Source organism: Anolis carolinensis, chromosome 4, assembly GCF_035594765.1.
Source record: "Anolis carolinensis isolate JA03-04 chromosome 4, rAnoCar3.1.pri, whole genome shotgun sequence".
Classification (NCBI taxonomy): Eukaryota; Metazoa; Chordata; class Lepidosauria; order Squamata; family Dactyloidae; genus Anolis; species Anolis carolinensis.
Window position 1 is genome coordinate 146,250,831 of NC_085844.1, and position 21,028 is coordinate 146,271,858.

The 21,028-nt window shown below is 39.7% G+C and overlaps 1 protein-coding gene across 16 annotated transcripts in view; it reads right to left on the reverse strand.

The window, feature by feature from the left end:
• The window catches only part of LOC100559191 (hornerin), an 87,286-nt gene extending 80,600 nt beyond the window's left edge, over nt 1-6,686 (reverse strand). For 7 of the 16 annotated variants that reach the window (XM_062979542.1, XM_062979549.1, XM_062979548.1 and 4 more), the window contains exon 1: nt 6,496-6,684. The gene's annotated coding sequence lies outside the window, so the exon portion shown is untranslated. Of the gene's footprint in view, nt 1-6,495 lie in introns of all 16 variants that reach the window. The other 9 variants (XM_062979547.1, XM_062979546.1, XM_062979540.1 and 6 more) reach the window with 3 other exon arrangements.
• Nucleotides 6,687-21,028: the final 14,342 nt, after the last annotated feature.

The following is a 21,028-nucleotide window of genomic DNA, read 5'->3' on the forward strand; positions in this document are numbered from 1 at the left end:
TGTGATATTATATGTTAGGTATTATATAGAACAGGGATGGGATTTATATGATCTTCCAGAAAGCACTGGCATACTGCTCCTGTCAACCTTAGCTAGCATAGCCAATGGTATGAACTAATTAAATTTGTGGTCTGAGAAGATCTAAAGCAGTGGTTCTCAACCTGGGATTCCCCGATGTTTTTGGCCTTCAACTCCCAGAAATCCTGATAAATTGGCTGGGATTTCTGGGAGTTGTAGGCCAAAAACATGGGGGGACCCCAGGTTGAGAACCACTGATCTTGAGGATCATCTGTTCCTTATTCTTGACAAAAAAGTATGTTGTCTCTATCAGCTGATGAACATGGAACTGATGGGAAAGAGTTCTTAAGAAAATAGAAAGTACAATATCACTTTAGGCTGGAAATCGAAGTCTTACCTGAGTATTACCCAATATTAAGTTGGTACAAGCAGAAAATGAATACATAAGAGTGGAGTTAAGATTAGAAACATACATTTCTCCAGTATTTTAGCTTTACTTTCAGTCTTATTTTAAATATGGGAAAGCAATAAAAATGATATTTTCCACCTTTAATCTCTAGTCTACAACCTCATTCCATTCATGTGTAGAGGGCTTGTTCTACAACAGTGATTCTCAGCCTGTGGGTCCTCAGATGTTTTGGCCTTCAACTCCCAGAAATCCTAACAGCTGGTAAATTGGCTGGGATTTCTGGGAGTTGTAGGCCAAAAACATCTGGGGACCTCAGGTCGAGAATCACTGATTTTGAGGATCATCTGTTCCCTATTCTTGACAAAAAAGTATGAGTGTCCACCATCCCCACCATCGCCAACCAGATTTCTGGATTACCATTGAGTTCCTAATGAAATTACAGCAATGTGCTGGAGATGAAGAACTAAATGCCAACAGAAACCAAGTGTTCTATGCACAACAAGTCACTGCATCAGCAGATAGATGGGGAGATTACAAAGCTTATGATGAGAGAACTGAATCATGCCAAGGGCACACCCCAAGAGGAACTCCTTAGGCTTGGCAGCTACAATAATCAATAAAAGGTAGTGAGCAATCAGATGCCTGTAGAAACTAATGATCCTCAACATGGAAAGAACAAAAAGGTGCAGTGGGGAGAAAGGAGACTATTTCATCCCCGTCACCAAAAGAAATGTCATTCACTTGGGATATCCTGTGTGCATACTGTTTAGGTATCAGCAGGATAGGTGGGGTTACTAGTTCTCTTGTGGGTATATAGACTTGGGCTACCTCTAATTAAAACTTAAGTACAGAATGTGGGTGCTAGTCTATTAAACGGGGTGTGATAAACTGTGATTTCACATGAGCGAGCCAGTCTCTGTTGTTGAGATCTTTGACGCTGACTCATAAGCAATGAATATTACTATTCTGAAATGCATCATTTAAATGACACTGCTGCTTTGGGAGACAACAACTTTAAACATAATTCAAAATCTAAATATTTATTTCCTTTACTTCTTCCTGCCTGGAGATGAAGGGACAAAAACAGTTTCTCAAAACTATCAGCTGAAGAGCAATTCGACACTATTTCAAAGTGTACATATTTAAGTAAATGTGTTTGGATCCTATGTGCTATTACTGTTGCTAAAATACTTGTACTTTGAAGTTGGAAAGAGAAATATCCATGATCTATCATACAATTATCAGAAAATAGCACTGTTTTATAGATTTTTAAAAATCAAGTCAGAAGCGACTTGAGAATATACTGCAAGTCGCTTCTGGTGTGAGAGAATTAGCCATCTACAGGGACATTCATTGCCCAGGGGATACCTGGATGTGTTACCATGCTGCGGAGAGGCTTCTCTCATGTCCCCACAAGCTAGAGCTGATAGATGGGAGCTCACCCCATCTTGCAGATTTGAACCGGCAACCTTCAAGTCAGCAACTAAACCTTTAGGTCAGCAGTCCTATCAGCACAAGGGTTAAACCCATTGCACCACCACAGCCCCACTGTTTTATAGATATGATATCAGAAAGCAAGGGCACACTTTCCCCCACGCAGATATCCCAAACAGTCCAATAGCATGTGCAGTTGGGGACACATAAACAAGACCTCCATATGTTAGATTCAACATGCTTAGGTTAAAAGTTGCCTTGTTGGTTTCCTTGCCAGATTCAGCAAATGATTTGGCCTCGTGTGTTTTTAATTTTACACTTTAGGCGCACTCCAATGGATATGCAGGAAAAAGGGAATATTGAGGAGGAGAGCTGGGTTGGCAGGGTAAGATGAAAGTGTCAGGTGGGAGATCCTATGGAAATGCCATAACCTTTTCTCCTGAGCAGGTTATTCTCTGACTATTCAATCATCACTGTTCAAGTCAACTAGCAATCCAATCCAGCCCAGAAGCTGTATCATTTTGCTTACTTTAAGCCAGTGGTTCTCAACCTGTGGGTCCCCAGATGTTTTGGCCTTCAACTCCCAAGAATCCTAACAGCTGGTAAACTGGCTGGGACTTTTGGGAGTTGTAGGCCAAAACACCTGGGAACTCAAGGGTTGAAAACCACTGCTCTAAGCAGTAACATAGGTCTAAATACCTGGAGGTACCAGGTCCCAATTGATCATGGAACTAAGTAGATAGTACTTGGGTAAGACTTGGATGGGAGACCACCAAGGAATACCTGGGTAGTATTTATTTATTTATTTACATCACTTTTACCCCGTCCTTCGTAAGGACTCAGGGTGGCTTACAACAGTTGGCAATTTACATTGCCCAGAACACATTCAATAAAACAATAACTTGAATGGGAGATCACCAAGGAATACCAGGGGCTGTAAATTATATTTCAAAGGAAGGAAATGGCAAACCATTTCCAAATGTTGCCATTTGAAATGAAATTAACAACATTTAAATATTGGCCTAGGAAACTCAGAAGACACAATCACATACCAAACAGCAAAATCCTTTGGCTAAACCTGGTAGGGAGGAATTGTGTACATACGCTCTTATCCCTGCAACTAGATGAATTAAAAAAAAGTAACTGTTCATAGTGACCCAACACAATGGCATGGATAGTATTTCAGTATGAATGTTGTGAATATGTCAAAGAAAAAGAGATATATCAGTGACATGATACTTTAGACCAGAACTTTCCAAATTATGTGTCACAACATGCTGATGTGTTGGCTGTACTGCATAGGTGTGTCACATGAATGTAATGAGTCTACATTAAATAAGCAATAAATCATATTTTTAAAAATATAAATAAAGGTTTTCATGAGATATGTTGTTTACCCATACAGTTCATTATTACAATGGATTTATGCATCCATATCTCTTATAAGGTTGATTTAATCTCTGGTATACTAGTAAAGCTGAATTACTGTGTTGCAAAATGATGCAGGTCTAAGAAGGTGTGTAACCAACATGAAATGTTTATAAAGTTCTGGTTCTGACAACAGCTTGAGAACAAGAATATATAGACATAAAGTTAGATCTCATATTGAGAACAAGGAGCTCTTATTGACAAATAAAACATTTCCCTTGGCAAATCTGAAACCTACATAGATCCATATTCCTAAAACTCTTCAAGCCAGTATATGAACCTGAAAAAATTGGTTGGAAACTGCAAAAGTGCATGCCACAAAAATGTCTTCCAGGACCTTTAATTTCTTCTTGTTTCATTAGAATTCATACATAGTTAATAATAATAATAATAATAATAATAATAATAATAATAATAATAAAACTTTATTTATACCCCGCCACCATCTCCCCAACGGGGACTCGGGGCGGCTTACTTGCATCAAATTGTCAATTTGAAACTGATTGTCCCAAAATTCTAGTGGTGATTTTTTGTCTTTGAACTCAGGGAGAGAGAGTGGGGGAGAAGACCCAAACCTTAACTTGGTCCTGCACTTTTTTCCTTTTTTCTCATAGCATTGTACGCCACTTCCATTGGGAAAATGTCCAGGACCAGCATGGTTTCCCAATTCCTCAATGAATACAATTCTGAGGGCAACCAATATATTCATTTCTCCCTCATGTAAATCTACACAGGGTTTCCTTTTTTCTCTCTTCTCTTCCCATCACCTCTTTCTATGCAAAAGAAACAACCCTTTGCATTTTCTATCTTCTTCAGTACCATAATCTGAGATGAAGGACAGTCTTCCATAGGACTACAATGCTTCTGTAGGACTACAATGCTCACAATCCTCCAGTCATCTGGGGGATTGTGGGAATTGGAATCCAACACGTCTGTTGGAATGGATACCCTCCTGATAAGATGAGGCTAATTTAGAAAAATGGGAAGGAGAACAAGAAATGAAGTTTATATGCACAGCAACAGGTGAGTGGAACTATAGGAACTGAGGAAATTTCAGAGCTGGATAACTCAGCAAAGTAAACATCTTTGCCCTCCAGCTACATAGCATGTTTTTTCCCCCTCATATACCCTTGCTGGTTACACAACTAGGAACTGCTTAACTTTTAATGATTTTAATGACTGCTTGAATAAGGAACCCCAATTTTTCTTAGTGATTTACATATCAAAATATGTCACAGAGCTATAAGGAAGCTCCATTTAGTAGCCTGGAAATGCTGATTTGTGTCAGAAGTAGGAGAGGAGATAAAAATAGCTGGCTAGGGACCACATTTTGAACACTCCTCCATATAAAAGAGACCCTCTCTCTGGGCATGTAAAAGCAAATACAGGTTGGGAATCTCTTATGCAGAATTCAAAAATCCAAAATACTCCAAATCCAAAATTGCCCATCTGTGTTTCTGAGATAGTGACATCTTAGATTTTCGATGGTTCAGTGTACACAAACTATGTTTCATGCACAAAATTATATAAGGTAAGTCAAGGTAAAGGTTTTCCCCTGACATTAAGTCTAGTTGTGTTTGACTCTGGGAGTTGACGTTCATCTCCATTTCTAAACCAAAGAGCCGGCATTATCCGTAGATACCGCCAAGGTCATGTGACCAGCATAACTGCATGGAGCACTGTTACCTTCCTGCTGGAGCAGTACCTATTGATCTACTCACATTTGCATGATTTCAAACTGCTAGATTGGCAGAAGCTGGGGCTAATAGCAGCTCACTCAGCTCCCCAGATTTGAACTGCCGACCTTTCGGTCAGCAAGTTCAGCAGCTCAGCAATTTATCCCACTGTGCCACCAGGGCACATATAAGGTACATGTGAACAATACATGAATTTCATGTTTAGACTTGCTTCCCATCTCCAAGTTACCAATGCACATACAGTAGAGTCTTACTTATCCAACATAAACGGGCCGGCAAAATGTTGGATAAGCGAATATGTTGGATAATAAGGAGGCATTAAGGAAAATCCTATTAAACATCAAATTAGTTTATGATTTTACAAATTAAGCACCAAAACATCATGTTATACAACAAATTTGACAGAAAAAGTAGTTCAATACACAGTAATGCTATGTAGTAATTACTGTATTTACGAATTTAGCACCAAAATATCACGATATATTGAAAACATTGACTACAAAAATGCGTTGGATAATCCAGAACGTTGGATAGGCGAGTGTTGGATAAGTGAGACTCTACTGTATACGCAAATTCAGATATTCCAAAATGCAAAATTTCAATCACTTCTGATCCCAAGCATTTCAGATAAGGGATATTCAATCTGTATAAGAATTCTGACCTTACCTTTTACCTTTTCCCTGACATTGTAATCTTGTAAGTAGGGATTTCCATTCCACCCAACCCTCATAAACCATAAGCACATATTTCACTATATGATTCCCTCATATTTTAAAGGGTTTATCATCTCATCCATTTGCACATTTGCTAAACAGGTAGGAAAATGTCCATAAAGGATTGTGCTCTTCAAATTACAAATGAAGTTTGTAGGTAAATTGCTTTTGAAGTCTAAACCTACTGGAGATGAGTTGTATTCATAAAGAAATTAACTTCCCAGCATCTCAAAAAACCATTAAGGGAAGAGTGAATCCAATCACTAATTTTATTTACATGAAAACAGAAAGCTACGTGAATAGAAAGCACATTCCAGATTTTGATCTCATCTTGGAAACCTTCAGATCCATGCACCTTCTCACTCTAAACCTCCACCCACCTGTAATTTAGCCTGACATCATAATGCAATATGTGTGTTTATACAAGATGATTGATGTGTCGGCTCCTCCATTTGGGAGGCTCTGCTGCAAATACTAAACCAATTCAACCCTCTGAGAGAGAAACTCAATAAAGTCATACTCAACAAAGGGTTCTCAGACAGCCTTCAAATGTAATTATAACACAATGATTTAAACATTTGATTTACAGCCTGAGCTAAACAGGTAGTTAGTTCAGACCTCAGAAATCAGTCAGATTTCCATCTACATTCTTAGCATGTAATAGTTGGTAATGAAATTATTGTAGAATACCCATTAAGCAAATTGCACTGCTATAGGAAACGAAAGACATCAAGTGAAATTGTATCTCTCTCCCCCCCCCCCCCCCATCTCATCCTATGAATTCCAGGCAACACACCTTTTTCTTGAGTCCTGTTCAGTAGCAAAGGAATCCTTGTGGTCAAGTTTGCAGCAAAGTACAGTCCTGGAGTGCAAGAAGTTGTCCTGAGAGTGGCAGAAAAACCAAAGCCGGCATGGGAGGCTCTACCAATCACAAAGAGGATAGGAAAAGGAAATAATCCAATCACCGACTGGCCACTCCCCTCAAGAATAAGGTCATTGCATCCTCACTATGGAAAAGTGTGGCAATAGCCACTCAAACAACTCATGACTCATATATCTATTCCAGCTTTAACACTAGGAGTTTCCAATGGAACCTAGGAAGATATTTCTTTTAAGCCAGCATTTCTGCTCGGTGACCTACAAGAAAACAAAGCACGCAAATTTTAATTACTTTAAATCTCAAAAGGAACTTCTTGCATGCCTCCCAGTTCCAATTTTGAGTATCTGGCTGTCACTGCTGCAGATTACTATAAAGCAGTGCTTCCCAACCTGTGGTCCATGGACCACCAGTAGTCCCCAAGAACTAAAATATGGTCCATAGCCACACTGTTAATCAGCAAAAAGTTTAATTTGATATAATGGCTCTGGTCACAACACCTCCCTCTTTTGGACTACCATTAGATCTGCAGCACCACACAGGCTGAATATATTCCACCAAATTCCTATCTACTATTCATTTTTGGCATTAATCAGATAATGTATTTGAAGCACTCTGCATACTTGAATCATGATATACGGAGACTAATTAACATCATTATCATTACTTGCCTTTTGTGAGATAAGATAGTTGGCTGTTTTGTGACCAATGAAAGGAAAGGTGCCACATGTGTTAATCATTCCTAAGCTAACTTCTATGGCAACATCACTTAAACCAGTGGTTCCCAACCTGTGGTCCATGGACCAGCAGTGGTCTGCAAGAACTAAAATATGGTCCGCGGCCTCACCCTTACTACACCACTGCAACTAGAGCAACTGGTCTTGTGAAATCCTCTTACAGTGCTGAGGCAACAGGGATGTTAGGAGGGGAGAGGCTGACTACCCATGAAAGGTGCAACAACAAGCCACCTGACTGCTGCTTCTCCTCCTCCTCCTCCTCCCTTCCCCTGAGTGGAGCCGTTCCATGTGGTACCTTGGTGTCTTCATTTTTAGGCCTGTTCCTAGGGTCATTTGGGGTGCTGATTCAGAAAAATGCATTGGATAGCCCACATCAGCTCTAGATTATTAAATATGGTTTCTGTGGGTGAGCAGATGGCAACTGCTGGATTGCATATGTTCTGTATCAGAAACTAGGGCTGAGGTGGTCTATTCAATGCAATTTTCTGAATCAACACCCCAAATAACCAAACCAAATCTAAAGTTGACCAAAAATTGATTCGTGATCCTTTTGGTACTAATGATGGAGAGTGTCCCTGGTCAAAGTGGCCCCTGGTTAAAAAGAAAAGAAAAGATGGGAACACTGCTATAAAGTGTCATCAATCACCATATGAAATAGTGAGTTCACAATATTCCACATTCTTTATAACTGAGATGACTACAAGTACAGTCAGCCCTCCATATCCACGGATTTCATATGCACAGATTAATGGCTTGAAATGATTCCCCTCTCCCCACCCAAAATTCAAAAAACAAATCTTGATTTGCCATCTTATATAAGGGACACCGTTTTGCTATGCCATTGTATATAATGTGTCTTGAGAATCTATGGATTTTAGTATCCATGGAGAGGGAGTGAGGGTCCTTGAACCAGTGAATACCAAGGGCCCGCTGTATTGCAAACCATTTTAGTAGCATTTGGCATCATCTAGAAACAGACTTAAAAGTGTAATTTTTATAATAAACAATTTTAGTTTTTATTGATTGGGAAATTGTGGCAGCTTACCTAGATAGTTTTCCCAACTGTAGTGTGATGTATTGTATAAGTATTCAAATTATTGCAATGTGTATATATTTATCTGTCTGAAACAACACCCTGTGGAAATTGTATGCAGATTTTAGGCAAATCTGTGTTGTATTTTTCACCTTTTTTGTCATGGAAGTAGCCACCCGACTGTATTATAGCCGGTTATACTGGTGGCCGTGTCATCACCGTATGAAGTATTGCAGAAACATACCGGAGACCAATTGCATGTCCCTGTTTGCTTTGACACCAGGGAAGAAGCTGGGCGAGGCATGGGGCAGCTAAGCTTTATAGCTACGTCAGCACCTTTAACTTGAAACTTCAGACATGTTCCCGCCTCTCTTTTCCCTTTATTTGACTCAGAGAAACTTATTAAGTATTATTAGGCATTTTACTGCAGAAGCACCCAAGGCCCAAATACTTATGCACCAACTGTTGTATAAAGAGAAAACAATAGCCTTGTCTCTGCAATGCAGAACCACCGCCATGGTATTTTACTTCTCTCTCGGAGTCTGTTTCAGTGTTTGAAGTTACACAAAAACACACTATGAAATATTCCATGGCCACAAGCCAGATATGTTCTTCCAGACCACCCACAGCCAAGCTAAACAGTTGTTAGCAAAATGCAATATCATCACAGAAATTATCAACACAGGGGCCAGGAAAATGACCTTGGAGGGCTGCATCCGGCCCACGGGCCTTACTTTGGGGACTCCTGGTTTAAGGGTTATGAGTACAAGGCTATAGTAAAGACTACTTGTGGGCTGTTTAATCTCATTGAAATAATTTGTTCATTACTATGTGTTATTTGGCCTGTCATTGTTATCTCTCATGGTAGCAGTGTGGAGAATCACCTCCAGGTTTTAGTCTGACATTGAAATGACCTACAGTGTTCCCTCACTACTTCGTGGTTCACTTTTCGCGGATTCGCTGTTTTGCGGTTTTTCAATAAACTCTGAAAGACTATTATGAATCATAAAATATTACAATTTACAGCCTAAGGAAGGGAGGAAGGAGAAGCCAAGGGAGAGAAAAGGAGCCGAAGCGGCAACGGGAGGAGAAGGAGGCGATTTATCAACACACAATTGGTTGATAAAGACTTAAAATAGTGTATAACTACTAAAATAATGTATAAATATTAAAATAAATATAGTGTCCCTACTTCACAGATTTTCACTTATTGCAGGTGGTCCTGGAACCTAACCCCTGCGATAAGTGAGAGAACATTGTATTTGTCACAAAATACATCTTCTAGAGCCACCATTTGCCTCTGTGGCCTGTTATGTATCTTGTAGCTTTACTGTAAGCAATTGTATGCATACAGGAAAAATAGCATGCAAATAAAAATGACAATGCTTACCCCCCCCCCCCCCTGTCCTCATCATTTTTACATTTCTCCCATTCACCCTGTTGGGGATCTAATCATGTTAGCAAAGCTTACCATCTGAGGCTGCATCTACAATGCCCTATATTCCAGGATTTGATCCAAGATTATCTGATTTGAACTGGATTATATGAGTCTTCACTGCCCGGGCTGTGGCGCAAGCTGGTGAGCAGCCAGCTGTAGCCAGCTGAGACCAATCACTCTGACCAAGAGGTCATGAGTTCGAGGCCAGCTCGGAGCCTATGTTTGTCTTTGTCTTTGTTCTATGTCAAGGCATTGAATGTTTGCCTTATACGTGTAATGTGATCCGCCCTGAGTCCCCTTCGGGGTGAGAAGGGCGGAATATAAATGCTGTAAATAAATAATAAATAAATAAATATAATCTGGGATAAGAAGATAATCTGGGATCAGATCCTGGGATATAGGGCAGTGTAGAAGGTACTTGAAGGCAGCCATATAACCCAGAATATCAAGGCAGAATAACCCACAATATCTGCTTTGAACTGGGTTATCTGAGCCCACATTTCCATATATCCCTCAGGCCCCTTCTATACTGCCCTATTTCCCAGGATTTGATCCCAAATTATCTTCTTATCTCAGATTAAATGCAGTGATGGCTTATATATAGGGCAGTGTGTGGAAGGGGCCTGAGTTCACTGTTAGAAAGACTGTCTAGTAGTTAATAATTTTATAGTAGTTGCAAATGACCTCTAGAAATGCACAAGTGAGGCCTCAGCTAATCCAAAGTGCAACTTCTTAAATCAAGCTGTGCAAAAGAAACTCTTGTGACACTTGTATAAGTGCAGCCTGTTGATGTTTATGTAAGTATGCGCTGTCTCATTTGCATACGGGATGAAATCAAATGAATATACAGATGTAAATACTATACAAACAAAGGATTAGTTGAAACTATTCTCTCCATCTTTGAAAAACATTTCTTAAAGTAGGAAAATTGATATAAGGTGAGACAATATAATATTCAGGACAAGCCCTGCTATTTGCAGAGTGAGGAAGTTATCTGATATGATAGATGTGGCAGCAATTGGACCAGAGAGCTGTGTGTGAATAGCAGCTGTGTCCCCTAAGAGAGCTTGTTGCCTTTAGATCTAGTGGAAGGCAGAAAGATTTCTTCAACATAGAATAAGGTTTAACTGCTAGACCAATTACGGTGGTTTTTGCAAATGGAATAGGAGGGTAACATCTTGCTCAGCTCCTGATCTCAAGCACCAGCCTCTTTTTACTATGAGCTAGAACATAAATCCTTATGCTTTTTGCTTAATTAGTGAAATAATATATGGTACTACATGAAAGATAACAAATCTCAGTTTACAGGTTTGATAACTGGAATCAGAGATGCCAGTGGCTTGTTTGGTATAGCAAAAAGCCTTAGGGGAAAAGGAAGGGAGGAACTTATCATTCTCACATTCTTTGGCAACCTTAACTGTATAACTAGTTTGCCTATCAGATAATGAAAATAAAAAAATAAGTATCTCCATTAAAACAAAATGTAAGTGAACACATTACTAAAGAATGCTACATTCAGTCATTTACTTTATAAAAATAAATGAATTTTTAGGCTGATACAAATTGCATCTGGGTGGTCATTAAGATAATTGTGTGTGTGTGTGTGTGTGTGTGCGTACATGCCTCCAAGTTGCCTGTTGACTTATGGCAACACCATTAATTTTATACATTTTTCTTAGACAAGAAAGACTCAAAATTTGTAATTATTTTATGTTTTATTAGTACCCTAAAATCCCTAGGAATGTTTAGGTCAACCAGGCCATATAATAATTTAACAGTAAGATTATTTTGAATTTTAAGAACAGAAAGTGTAACAGAACAGGTTCTCTTTTTGTGGGTTTTTGTGTGTGTGTCAGGAGCATCTTGAAAAACTGCAAGTCGCTTCTGGTGTGAGAGAATTGGCCTTCTGCAAGGACATTGCCCAGGGGACACCCGGATGCTTTACCATCCTGTGGGAGGCTTTTCTCATGTTCCTGCATGAGAAGCTGGAGCTAACAGACGGGAGCACACCCCGCTCCCCAGATTTGAACCACTGACCTTTTGGTCAGCAGTCCTGCCAGCACAAGGGTTTAACCCATTGCACCACGGGGGGCTCCTCTTCTTGTGGTGTAGTTTAGTTTTCAACTAGAGGATGAGTGATAGGTGTCATGTCAACTGCACCTAATTCAAGGCACTTTTTAAACACTTTACAGGATGCTGTTTAGACCCAGACACAGTACATTGTGCTGGTAGCAGTTTACACTGCCCTAAACAAAATAAGGCTAAGTGGTTGAGCTCCTGGAACATTTCCAAATATAGGTTCCATTTTTGGTCATATTCTGAAAGTCATAACAAAACATTTATTACTGTAATTAATAAGCATATACGGGAAAAAATATTAAGTACAATAGACAGCGACACAGAATTTGTCATGTATGAAATCCCATTCAATCCTTTGGCTTCACTGACGCTAATGCTCTGATCTTGTGCATTTTTAATCTATTAATACAGAGAATGTTGAAGATAATTGAAGCATCAGGTAATTTAGGAAATTATTTTGGAAGAATAGGAAGCAAACTACTCGGTATTCAGCAATCTGTGCCTTGAAATTATTATTTTTTTAATCAAAAAGCAAACCCTGATATTATCATTTTAAACAAGGGACACAATTTTACTATGACATTGTATATAATGGGACATGAATATACACGGACTTTGGTATCCACAGGGGGTCCTGGAACCACCAAATAGCAACTATATCGGTTGAACCATCGTGTCAGAAGCGATTTGAGAACATATTGCAAGTCGCTTTTGGTGTGAGAGAACTGACCGTCTACAGAGAAGTTGCCCAGGGGACACCCAGATGTGTTACTATCCTGCTGAGAGGCTTCTCTCATGTCCCCACAAGCTAGAACTGACAGATGGAAGCTCACTCCATCTCGCAGATTCGAAATGGCAACCTTCAGGTAAGCAACCCAACCTTCAGGTTCAGCAGTCCAGCTGGCGCAAAGGTTTAACCCATTGTGCCACTGCACACCATAGATTACCTGACTGTACTCATATCTCTCATCATAGAGATGAGAGAATGATGTCAGTTTGGTCTCATGAACACAGTCATCTAGAACTTCATGCAATTACTTACTTACTTAAGTAAATAATCTAGAACTTCATGCAATATTCTGGATGACTCAGAATATAGGATTGATCTACTCCTCCCCTTCATGGCTCTCCACAAGTCACAACCCTCTCTTGGTGTCATTTTAGTGGGAATGGAATTTATTTCAGCCCAAATGAGTGTGGTTTTTTTCTGGGGAGAAGAACTTAACTGCAAAAAGGTCCCAGATAAGGAATTGTTTTTAAGCATTAAACTTCATCAGCGGATCCAATCTAAATCTGACCTTAAGCACATAGATCAGAACAAAACAGACAATAAGATTTAGTTGAATGTTATTCCTTCAATGTGGTATGTAGTTCAAATGGCGGAGAGCCAGCATGGTGCAATGGTTTGATTTTTGGGCTATGACTATGGAGGAAAGAGTTCCAAGACCACTTTGCCATGCGAACCCACTTGGTGACCTTGAACAAGTCACACTCTTTCAGTATCAGAGGGAGGCAAAGGCAACCTGGTCTGATGGAGCTCCAATGTAATCTGTATTACTCTGCAATGTTTAGTCTGTTTTATTTTGGTTGTTGTATTTTATGATACTCCTTTTAATGTGTTTGTTTTATTGTTTAAGTTCACTTTTATGTCTTGTGGACATTTGTCCCACTTGTAAGCCGCCACGAGTCCCTTCAGGGAGACGGTGGTGGGATATAAGAATAAAGTTATTATTATTATAACCCTCCTCTGAGCCCATCTAGCCAAGAAAACCTCATAATAGGGTTGCTGTAAGTCAGAAATAGGAGCCTTCAGTGGCACACCGTTTTAAACTGTTTTAACTCCTATGAGCTGCTGAACTTGCTGACCAAAAAGTCAGTGTTTCGATTCCGGGGAGCGGAGTGAGCTCCTGCAATTAGCCCCAGCTTTTGCCAACCTAGCAGTTTTAAAACATGCAAATGTGTATAGATCAATAGGTACCGCTTCTGCGGGAAGGTAACGGCGCTCCATGCAGTCATGCTGGCCACGTGACCTTGGAGGTGTCTATGGACCACACCGGCTCTTCGGCTTAGAAATTGAGATGAGCACCAACTCCTAGAGTCGGACACGACTAGACATAATGTCAGGGGAAACCTTTAGCTTTACCTTAAGTCAGAAATTACTTGAAGACATAACAAGAAGTTGAAGTTTCAGGGGAAAACAATCACAAACAAATGAATATGAATGAGGAAACCCATTGGGGCACTATATTGATTTTGCAGACATCACATAAACATTTAAGAACGATTTTGCCTATTTGTTTGACAATTCTCTTCTCATATTGATAGAACAAAAGAATATTTCATTCATGTGCTATATTACACAGCCCAACAAACATTTTTCCGTTGGTGTGTTGGTATTTAGAGGCTGTTTGGGGCACTGCTTTAGAAAATGTTATTGGATAGATCACATCAGCTCTAGTTTCTTAGATATGGTTATCATTATTTTCTATGGGCAGGCAGATGAAGACTGTTAAGATGACATATGTTCTATACCTGATAGGTGCCATTGTTGGTACCTGGTTCCATTTTTGGAACCAGCAGGTGATATACACTAAGAAACAAGTCTAATATTTGAGGCACCAAAATATGTGTTGACCAGTGTTATAAATAAGTCTATAATATGGGCAGTTTATATGCAGACATTTCATGCTGTTTTCCCCTAATTACACGTGTTTGAACCTTTAAGCAATTTTCCCAAATCACTATAGTTGTGTCCCTGTAGTGATGGATATTTTTCACAGAAAGAGAACTGTTGGGTTAAGTAAACTTGTGAAATGTCCTCATTGGTTAATATGAAATGTATGGGATTATGTTCACGTGCTGTAAAAGAGGGAGAGGTGAGCATTATTCATCAAAATAGAAAGAGCGGTGATTCAAGAATAGGTATTTCATTAGCAAGAGGGATGGAGGTAATTATTGAGCCAGAAATAAATCCTGGATTTATAAGCTTCTGAGATCACCATACCACCACTCTTTCAACTAAGGCAAGTTGTAGGACATGACTTGCAAGTTGTCATTTTGTTAAGACTGGAAATTCTTTTGTAGTTGCCCAGTTACTGGTTTACCAATGCCTCCACAAGCTGTGGTGCTTTAATCCCCATTTCTCACAACACCCTTGAGAAACCAGAAAACAACTATTACCTCCCTCTTAGAGGAATGGAACTGAGACACAAAGCTCTTTGGTCCTATTGCTAAAGATATCTGTTGATGAAAACTCTGACACAGCAGGATTAGAAAATGTGAACATTCAATTCCTAGGACAACATCTTGCTAATAGATTCCTCGCTGTTCTATGCATAACAAATAAACTGGGAGCTGTTTTGGACTAGTGACCAAATATGCATACAGGAAGCATGCCAGACTTCCTGGACTCTTTCCTCTTGCATTATAGTTGAAGAAGGAAATTTCATCTCAACTTATGGCTAGAGCCAAAAAAAGTTATTTCCCATCCCTAAAGCTTTCCATCCCTTCTTTTAAGAGCAACAGAAATTCCTTTGAGGACATTACAGTTCTGTGTCTTTCCTATAGTTGTTTCAATTTTGCTGGATTTAGGTGTGAAGTGGAGCACCCAGTGGCACAGTAGATTAAACTGCTGAGCTGCTGAACTTGCTGACCAAAAGATCAGTGGTTCAAATCCAGGGAGCAGGGTGAGCTCCCACTGTTAGCCCCATCTTCTGCCAACCTAGCAGTTCGAAAACATGCAAATGTGAGTAGATCAATAGGAGAAGGTAACAGTGCTCCATGCAGTCATGGCAGCCACATGACCTCGGAGGTGTCTTCAGACAATGTCGGCTCTTCGGCTTAGAAATGGAGATGAGCAGCAACCCCCAGAGTCAGGCACGACTAGACTTAATGTCAGGGGAAAACATTTACCTTAGGGGTGAAGAACCTCCATTAGAGCAGGAAATCTGTGACTTAAATTATTTTTTTTACCCAAGTGAACACTTTTCTATAAATCTCTTGGTTTTCCAGGATAAGACCTAGTGATTCTTAGAGGTAACGTATTACTCAAATATGTGAAGAATCAAACCTACAAAAGTAAAACCCGCAAGTCTGGAAGATCAACTGCACACTTCTGGTTTCCTCTGCTTGTTATCAAGCTGAAAGCATGAAAAGAGCAACTGGTGCTGATCAATTTTATGTAATGTTAAGGAAACTATAATTCAGAATTGCACATTGTTCTGATGGGACTCCTTATTGGTGCAAACTGTGATTGGCCAAATTAATTCCTTTCCATTCTGTAATAGAAGTAATTTGCAGTGACAATCCCCAGTTTTCAAACAATATCAACTGTGGAAAAGCTCACATTCTTCATCCTCACATGCAGAATCCATACAAAGACTTTTGTGATTTTCCTCCTGTTACTCATAATCAAATTACAATCAGAATATTGTAAAGAAACGTACATTTAATGATGATGATGATGATGATTATATAAAATCACACAGATATACAATGTTGCACCCCAGCCAAATATTCACTTCGCACTCAACACCAACCAGGAATCCAAAAGTACAGTAGAGTCTCACTTATCCAACACTCGCTTATCCAACGCATTTTTGTAGTCAATGTTTTCAATACATCGTGATATTTTAGTGCTAAATTCGTAAATACAGTAATTACTACATAGCATTACTGTTTATTGAACTACTTTTTCTGTCAAATTTGTTGTGTAACATGATGTTTTGGTGCTTAATTTGTAAAATCATAACCTAATTTGATGTTTAGTAGGCTTTTTCTTAATTTCTCCTTATTATCCAACATATTCACTTATCCAACGTTCTGCCGGCCCGTTTACATTGGATAAGCAAGACTCTACTGTAGTAGTAAAACAGGTTATTGATAAAAGCATATATAAAAAGTCACCATAGAAAGTAAGAAAGGCAAAATCCAAGAGGTAATGGGGAAAAATAGTCGACAAGTAATAAGCCAAACCAAACAGCCAATAGGAAAAGCACTCCAAAGGTGATAATGCAAACAGTTCAAAGCTGGTCCATAAAACAAGGTACTAGAGTACCAGAATACCAGAATCAAAACATGAGCATGAATCCAGGAAAACAAGAATCAACACATGAACATGAATCCAAACGCCAAATTGCAAAGACTTCTTAAACCATGAATCCAAACTCTCGAGATCTTGGACTAAGACATGAACTGGAAACAAGGCTTGAGATCCTCACTGTTATGTGACGTTGCCTGATCTGAAGGAACAATTCTCTGATTTGAGGTTCACAAGACATGAAGTCCAGCCTGTGACCTTGACTCCCTTGCCTGTGAGATCTCTCACGATGCGGTTTCTCGTGGAGTTGCTGTGACTTTCTTAATTTGCTTGCTTCTTCTCTGAGATGAAGCCAGAGATTTCTGCTGACCACAGGTGTGTTTTCAGGTGAGCTTTCTCGCCCGTCCAACTCCTTATCTGGGGTGGCTATGAGACAAATAGGCAAAATGTCTTCACCAGCTGGTGCATCTCCTGTCTGCTGGACTGTGAGGCAGTTTCACTTTCACGTCCATTCTCACAAACTGGATCTAAATTCCCCTCAGTTTCCTCATTGATTAAGATCAAAGCTTGACAGGCTGACTTTAGGGCAGTGGTTCTCAATCTGGGAGCCCCAGATGTTTTTGGCCTACAACTCCCAGAAATCCCAGCCAGTTTACCAGCTGTTAGGATTTCTGGTAGTTGAAGACCAAAAACATCTGAGGACCCCAGGTTGAGAACCACTGCTTTAGGAGGAAAAGTGGTTTTTATCTTAGCAGGACACTACTTAATTAACATAATGTATAAGTTGGTTCCCATGTTGTTGTTGTCATTTATGACATATGGTGATCTTTGGGCAACTTATTTTGAGGTTTTATTGGTAGAATTTGTTCAGAAGGAAGATGAGAGAATGTGACTTTGCCAGTGATCCTAAGTGGGTTTCCTTGACTGAACAGGGATTCAAACCCAATCCCATAGTGTTCTGGTCCAACATTCATGCCACCACTACACTATGCTGGCTCAATATATTAACTTATTTTAGCATCTACAACTGGGGGTTCATTAAAGAAGAGATTCCCTTTTAAATAAATAAGTGGTTATGTATGTTTCTTCCCCTCTAATCAGAGACTGGATATCTTCAGTGAGCCGAAGGGTTTTGAAGATGCCACTCATTCCCATTGCTGAAATAGGTGCAGATGTTGAAGCATAGTCCCTAATCACTATTATGATTCTGCTTATGAAGGTTGCTATAGAAGCACAATGACATCACCTAAACACTTGACCAATTAGCGGCGACAGGAATTTTTAAAATATCACTCCTGAAGAAAGCATGTCTGCTCAGAAATTCAGGAGGAGGTGATAATATATTGCTATTTCCTTCTTTCATCTGATGCAGCACTCTTGATTGCCCCTCCTTAAGGTCATTGTTTTCTGATCTTTTGCAAGGTCAATGGAACCGCCAAGCAGATCTAAATACTGAAAAACAAGGACCGGTCATACTTCCACTGATCCAGCATCCTGACATTATGGAAATTTATTCAAAGAGACATTGAGCTTCTAAAATCAATGAGATTTCCATACCAGGTTGGCTAAAACCTAAGGCTGTTTTCACAATACAGAAATATAGCAGTTTGAGACCACCTTAATGGCCATGGCTCAATGCTATTGGATTCTGGGATTTGTAGTTTTTTGAGAGTTTTATATTTCCCTGTCAGAGAGCCCTGGTGCCACAACAAACTACAAATGCCAAGATTCCATAGGATCACACTATGACTTGGCCACGGTGGTCCACACTCTGGTTACATCCCATTTGGATTACTGCAGTGCGCTCTACGTGGGGTAGCCTTTGAAGACGGCCCGGAAGCTCCAATTAGTACAACGGGTGGCAGCCAGACTTATAACCGGAGCGACATACAGGGAGCATACCACTCCTCTGTTACGACAGCTCCACTGGCTGCCAATATGCTACCGAGCCCAATTCAAAGTGCTGGTCTTGCCCTATAAAGCCCTAAATGTTCTGGTGCAACTTACCTGTCCAAACGTATCTTCTCCTATGAGCCAACGAGAACCTTAAGATCGTCTGGGGAGGCCCTGCTCTCGGTCCCACCTGCCTCGGAAGCATTACTGGTGGGGACGAGAGACAGGGCCTTCTCGGTGGTGGCTCCTCGGCTGTGGAACTCCCTCCCCAATGACATCCGGAAGGCTCCATCCCTTTAGGCTTTAGAAAGAAATTAAAGACATGGCTATGCACGCAAGTGTTTAATGAATAAGCTTTTACAGCTTGACATGGTCTGGACCAAGGATTATGCTCAAGGCTTTCGGATGAATGGATTTAAGCACTTTACATGTTTTGTTTTGTATATTGTTTTTAATTGTTTAATGCCTAATTGTTTTAATTGCTCTATGTTTTATTTTATTGTATTGTTGTTTATTGTCATTGAATCTTGCCAGATTTTTAAGCCGCCTTGAGTCCCCTTGGGTGAGAAAGGCGGGATAGAAATGACGTAAATAAATAAATGGCAGTTAAAGTGACGTTAAACTGCTATAATTCTGCAGTGAATGGTCTCTAAATCAGTAATACTTGTAGTTATTTAGCCCCTGAGGCAGAAAATTCCAAAATGCCTCTCCATGGTATAACAAATACAAATAATAATTAAAAAGCACTTCAGACTTATGGCAACCTCAAGGCAAACTTGTCACTGAGTTTTCTTAACATGATTTATTTAGACAGAGATTGCTCTTGCCTTCCTCTGAGGCTAAGGGAGTGTGACTTGCCCAAGGTTACCCAGTGAGTATATTATTTAAAATGTGTATGGACTAGATGAGAAAACTCAAAACGAATCTTCTACAAATAGACCCTCAAAACTCCTGTGATGTCTCCAAAAGTATTTTCTATACTTGGGGGAAGATATAAGGATGCCCCTAAAATGTCAACAGCCCTGAGTTGTGCATGGGTTAGTTGCAGAGTAAAGACTTCATTTCCACAAAACCTGTTCTGCAATTGTTTCAAGATCGTCATCACCCTGCAGTTATCTGCAAGAATAGATCTCCCAGGCCCTCGAGGATATTCACTCCCTCTTGTACTTCACAACCACAGACATTATTTTGAGTCAAGAAGAGCATGAAATCTTCCTTTTGAGTCAAGAGAAGCTCAAATCTTAAATCTTCCTCAGGGTCAGAAAAATGAATAGCATTCTAAAGATTCACATAAATTCTGTAATTGGAAGAACATGTGATTTGGAAAAAAACAAAGTAATTAAATGCTCATTATTGATTATTCTGACTACACTGGAAAAGAAAGTTAAGCCAGACTACTGGAAAAGCAATAGCAATGTAGTAAACTTAACGACAAAGCTTATATCAGTAAAACAAAAACATTTATATTCTGCTCTTCTCATCCCAAAGGGGACTCAGGGTGGAGCACAACAAATATACGGCAAATGCTCCATGCCGAGACATAAAATAATTATAAATATACACAAACATTAAAATCAGTTACGGTAAATCTACGGTGCTCCATGCAGTCATGCCAGCCACATGACCTTGGAGGTGTCTATGGACAACGCCGGCTCTTCGGCTTAGAAATTGAGATGAGTACTAACCCCCAGAGTCAGACATGAGTCACTGAGAAGGCCCTGTTTCTCGTCTCTGCCAAACGCGTCTGTGACAGTGGCGGGGCCGAAAGCAGGGTCTCCCCAGAAGATCTTAGTTTTCGCAGTGGTTCATAAAGGGAGATGCATTTGGACACCACCATTTAAATTCATGACATTTTCAGTGCAATAAAGTACCCTTTGAAACTGATTTCCTTCTTGAAAGGGGGAAATTACCATTAAATTGTGATGCATTCACTTTAAGAAGGTTTGAAATTTGGAGGTCCAGTGTCAACTCTACCATGACTTCTTAAACTTTTCCATCTTTTCAATCTCTTCCGGCTTGAGAAATGTTTACATGAACCAAGATATATGGGTATATAAAACACAAGAAGAACTAAAAGAATTATATGAATACATGTCCTGGTTTCAATATAGACAAATTAGAGAACATTATAATATGGACAAGAAAAGAGGATTTATGCAAAAAGAAACTCTATGGGACCAATGCAAACACAAAATAAAATTATTTCCAAAATCTATAAAAAGTATTAGAGTGGT